The sequence below is a fragment of the Bombina bombina genome, chromosome 4, assembly GCF_027579735.1.
Source record: "Bombina bombina isolate aBomBom1 chromosome 4, aBomBom1.pri, whole genome shotgun sequence".
Taxonomy (NCBI): domain Eukaryota; kingdom Metazoa; phylum Chordata; class Amphibia; order Anura; family Bombinatoridae; genus Bombina; species Bombina bombina.
This window is the reverse complement of record NC_069502.1, coordinates 874183527-874189526: the sequence shown is the minus strand read 5'-3', so window position 1 is coordinate 874189526 and position 6000 is coordinate 874183527.

Here is a 6000-nt window from a genome sequence, read left to right as displayed (position 1 = left end):
TCCCAAGACCATAGTCCCTGAGCCTTCAGGGAGTTCCAGACCGCACCCCAGCCTACCAGACTGGCATCGGTCGTGACAATGATCCACTCCGGTATGCGGAAACTCATTCCCTGAGACAGGTGAACTTGAGACAACCACCAGAGAAGAGAGTCTCTGTTTTTTTGATCCATTTGGATTTGAGGAGACAAATCTGCGTAATCTCCATTCCACTGTTTGAGCATGCACAGTGGTCCGAGATGGATTCGGGCGAAAGGGACTACGTCCATTGCCGCAACCATTAAACCAATTACTTCCATGCACTGAGCCACAGGAGGCCGAGGAATGGAATGAAGAACTCGGCAAGTATTTAGCAGTTTTGACTTCCTGACCTCTGTCAGAAAGATTTTCATTTCTACCGAGTCTATTAGTGTTCCCAGGAAGGGAACCCTTGTGAGCGGGGACAGAGAACTCTTTTCTACGTTCACCTTCCACCTGTGAGACCTTAGAAAGGCCAGAATGATGTCCGTATGAGCCTTGGCTCTTTGAAAGGACGACGCCTGTATTAATATGTCGTCTAGGTAAGGTGCTACTGCAATGCCCCGCGGTCTTAGAACCGCTAGAAGGGACCCTAGCACCTTTGTGAAAATTCTGGGAGCGGTGGCCAACCCGAAAGGAAGGGCCACAAACTGGAAATGTTTGTCCAGAAAGGCGAACCTTAGGAACTGATGGTGATCTTTGTGGATAGGAATATGTAGGTACGCATCCTTTAGATCCACGGTAGTCATATATTGACCTTCCATGATCATCGGCAAGATTGTCCGAATGGTTTCCATCTTAAAAGACGGAATTTGTTTAGAATTTTTAGATCCAGGATTGGCCTGAAAGTTCCTTCCTTTTTGGGAACTACGAACAGGTTTGAGTAAAAGCCCAGTCCTTGTTCTGCAATTGGAACTGGGTGTATCACTCCCATTTTTAGTAGATCTTCTACACAGCGTAAGAACGCCTGTTTCTTTGTTTGGTCTGAAGACAAACGAGAATGTGGAACCTTCCCCTTGGGGGAGAATCCTTGAATTCTAGAAGATACCCCTGAGCAACTATTTCCAATGCCCAGGGATCCGAAACGTCTCTTGCCCCAGCCTGAGCAAAGAGAGAAAGTCTGCCCTCTACCAGATCTTCATGCTGTCTTGGTAGCAGGAGCAGGCTTCTTGGCCTGTTTACCCTTATTCCAGCCCTGCAAGGGTTTCCAGGTTGCTTTGGGCTGGGAAGCGTTCTCTTGTTTTGCGACAGCAGAGGTTGCAGCAGGTCCGCTCCTGAAGTTGTGAAAGGAGCGAAAATTAGCCTTGTTTTTGGCCTTAAACAGCCTATCTTGTGGAAGGGCATGACCTTTGCCCCCCGTGATATCTGAAATGATTTCTTTCAGCTCAGGGCCGAAAAGGGTCTTCCCCTTGAAGGGAATATTTAACAGTTTTGTTTTGGACGACACATCCGCCAACCATGATTTGAGCCAAAGCGCTCTTCGCGCCATGATGGCAAAACCTGAGTTTTTCGCCGCTAGTTTAGCTAACTGTAGAGCGGCATCAGTGATAAAAGAATTAGCCAGCTTTAGAGCATGAATTCTATCCATGACCTCGTCGTATGAAGTCTCCCTCTGGAGCGACTCCTCCAGGGCCTCGAACCAAAAAGCCGCTGCAGTAGTTACCGGAATAATGCAGGCAATTGGTTGAAGCAGAAAGGCTGAGGTAAACCACAGGTTCCTTATAAAATGTTACGTTCCATAAACAATGGCATCAATATTTATAAATGGGTGAAATGGCCCAATAAGATCCAAAAACGATATAAAATATGTACAAAATTTCTTTAATCATATAAAACCAAATTATTTTATAAAACACAAAATACAATGTATCTCCTAATATAACTCGATGCTGGCACTGTTCCAGCACATGAGTTTAACACGGTAAACAAAATCTATTTGTAGGGATTTAAAACAATATCAGATCCAATAGTCAATAAAAATGGAAGACTTGGGGATCAATAAGAACTCCAATCTTGTGGAAGTGTATAAGTTAAAATGGAATAAAACTAGTGTAAGTGATCTCCTATGATTACCACAAAAGGAACTGTATATGTGATAATATCACACCAGGTGACAACAACTCAGTATATTACTAAATTGCAACAAACAGGTATTTTCATAAACGATTCAGATGGTAAATAAAAAATAATAAATAATTAAATGAGAAGGTGAGTGTTGCCAGAATACCGTGACAGTTAGCTAAAATGCAAACATTCAGTGCAAATTCAAAAATATCAACCTTTTTACAAAAAATAATTCAATTACAAAAAACAGATGTGGAAAGCAGAGTGAAAAGCATAAAATGTAGTGCCTTGTGAAAGAAAGATCGATACCGGTATGATCTGTTAGAAATTTACCAGTTAAGGTAATGTGTGTGTCAACACAAATGTGCCAAAAGATAGCTAATATTAAGAATATTGGTCTAAATACAAATCAATAAATGTCTTAAACTGATTTATGGGCGTGTTAAACCCTATAAATAAAAGCACAGTTATTATCTAGCAATCATAAAAACAGACTAAGAAAAAATATGGTTTGGTAATACACAACATAATGTTAATAAACAAAATGTTAATAAACAAAGTCCAATGTCCAATGGGGAAAAAATCCAAATATGGGCCAGTTATTTGTAGATGAAATCGGTCTTTAAATCCAATGGTCCTCGAAAATCCTGTGGAAAAAGATAAAGTGCACTAAACAGAGGGCTTGATGGAACTGAGTCAATTGGTTCTCAACTCACCCCAAATAGCCTTGGTCCTGGTGGTATATGAGCCTCACAACTCTCTCCAATTGTTTACGCGTTTCGGCCCTGTAGTGGGGCCTTTTTCAAGACAGTGATGAGGCTCATATCTTGCTACCTTAAATACTAATTAAAAATGGGGGTATCAAAATTAAAGTTGGCGCCAAAACACTGACAAACGGCGCCAAAAAAACGCGCTCGCAAACCGGAAGTGTCCGCAACCGGAAGTGACGTTTTTGTCACGCGGTACAATAAGGAAGTTACCGCGACCGGAAGTAAATTTGCGGGCTCTTTCCTGTCTATATCGCCAACGCCATTTTCAAAGTGGGTAGGAATAGGCGAGTGTGGGCAATATTTTCCAACATTATTCTATACAAAACGACTTGTGTAGGCGTGCAAGGGCGGCTAATTCTGAGAATAAACCATTAAATTAAAAATGATTGACACTATATAGGTGAGTTTAGGCATTACTCCTAATAGTCGAGATCGGGGTATAAATTTGTAAAACTGAACTATAGAAATCTCTTAATATTATATATTATAGTTCTTGGATTGACCGTAATTAGGACCTATTTTAAGTATCGGATTATTTCACTGTCCGATAATGGCTAAAATGTTAGTTGAGATAAAAAACAAAAATATATATATATATATATATATATATATATAATTGATATATATATCTAAAAAAGTTTAATACATGAAATGAAAATGCACAACTTACATAAAAAATATATCAGTATCTCTTGAGGCCTTAGATTTCCTGTTTAGGAACTAAAAAACAGGGATTATATCTAATCCTATTGGGGGTTTTTTAAATTAAATTTTGATTTTAAGCTCATATACAACCAGGACTTACAAATATCTTAATAATTAATAAAACCACACATTATGAGACAAATTCCTAAGAGTAAACAATATTAAATTATAATACTAAATAGTTGCTAACAATTAGGCATAATTTTAGCTGGATCTCTGTATGAAATATATCAAGGTAGGACTCAATCGAAGGACCTGTATGAACCTATATGATTAATCTAGGTGTTCAGGCAAATAATGGAATACTCATTTAAACTAATGTGGATAGTGGTAGTATAGGATAATTTCTGTAAAACTTTGAAGTAGATCCTTCCTAAAAGCTTTCTCTGAAATTCATATACAGATGACTAAAATAGATGTACCATTTCGAAATTGGCATTTAGCCCTCTAGGGTGGATGCAGTCCATTTTGAAAATCCATTCTGATTCATTTTTGAGTAGTCTTGACTCAATTTTGCCTCCCCTCCAATCTTTGGTCAATTTGTGGATCCCCATATATCTCAGACTCTTACTGCTACCTCCATGTACCTCATAAAAGTGTTTATATAGGGGTACATCAGTTTTTTTCCATTTTATTTGGAGTAGATGTTCACGGATCCTGTCTTTCAGTTTGCGGGTGGTCTGACCTATATATTGTAGACCACATCCACATTCAATAAGGTAGATCACACACTGATCTGTGCATCTTAAGGTTTGTCTTATCTTAAATGTTTCTTTAGAGATTTTTGACTTACAGGTATCTCTCTTCAGTCCGTGGGTACAAGCCTTGCATAGATGACACGGGAAAAAACCTTGTAACCTCTTCCCCATAACTCCTAAGGTGTTAGAATTCCTCTTGTTTTTTGGGACGCTTGGAGCCAAGATGGACTTCAGGTTCTCTGATTTTCTGTAAATAAAACTCGGGTGTGTGGGAAGGTGTTCACCCAGGATATAATCATTTCTTAAGAGGTGCCAATGTCTTCTTATGATATCCTCAATTCTTTTTTTATTTTCACTATATTTAGTGATAAAGGGTACTTGTATGTTTCCACTCCTTTCCATCAATGTATCTCGTTTCGGTTTATAGTTCAGGAGGGTGTCCCTTTTCAAGACACTAATTTCTTTGATGGTATTATTAATGTGGTCTTCATCATAGCCCCTTTCCAAAAACCTGTTCTTAAATACCCTCGATTGCTCCATCCATTTTTCTTCGCTTGAGCAGTTTTTTCTTATTCTTATTAGCTGTCCCTTCGGGATGTTATTAATCCATTTTTTATGATGGCAGCTGGTTTGATGGATGTAGTTGTTCGAGTCCACTTCCTTGAAATGGGTAATGTTTCAATTTTCCCATTAATGACCTGGATGTTTAAGTCGAGGAAGGTTATGGAATTCTTACTTATATGGTTCGTGAATTTGAGGTTCAATTCATTCAGATTCATGACTTCTAGTGTGTGTCTCAAGTCATTCTCGCTCCCTCTCCATATAATTAGGAGGTCATCTATGTACCGTTTGTAGAGGACCAGATCCGCGCTTGCTGGGCAGGACTCCCAAAATATGGTCTCCCACTTGCCCATGTGAAGATTGGCATAACTAGGCGCGAATCTGGTCCCCATGGCGGTTCCACAGATCTGCCGATAGAATTTATTGTCGAAGTTGAAATAGTTATGTTTGAGGATATAATCGATACCATCTAATATGAACCTACTTTGGGGTTCATGCATATTTTCATCTTTATTCAGATAGTAACTAATCGATTCAAGACCTTTCTCATGGGGGATTGAGGTGTAGAGTGATGTGACGTCACTTGTGGCCATGATGAAATTTTCTTCCCACTCGATGTCTTTTAATAGATTGAGAACTTCGGTTGAATCCCTCAGGTAAGATGGTAGCGTTCTCACATACAGTTGTAAAGTCTTATCTATATATTCTGATAAGTTGCTGGAAAGGGAATCGATGCCTGATATTATTGGTCGCCCAGGTGGACTTACCAAACTTTTATGGATTTTCGGCAAGTAATAGAACACTGGGATCTTGGGATATTTATTCGTAAGATACTGTGCTTCTTTATCATTAAGAATGCCTATATCGTTGGCTTCTGTGATGAGAATCTAAAATATTCTTATATTCATCAGTAGGGTAGCTTCTTAATATTTCGTATGTCTCCTTGTCATCCAATATCCTCTTGGATTCCTTTAGATAGTCAACTTTATTTAGTATCACTATCCCTCCGCCCTTATCTGCTGATTTGATGACGATATCGTTGTTGTGTTCTATTTCAGATATAACATTTCTTTGTCTAATGTTAAGGTTCATATTGTATACTTTCTTGGATGAAAGTTTCTTGATATCGTTGCAGACCATGGTTTCGAAGGATTCGATGGCCGGACCTTTGCAGTGGGTAGGATAGA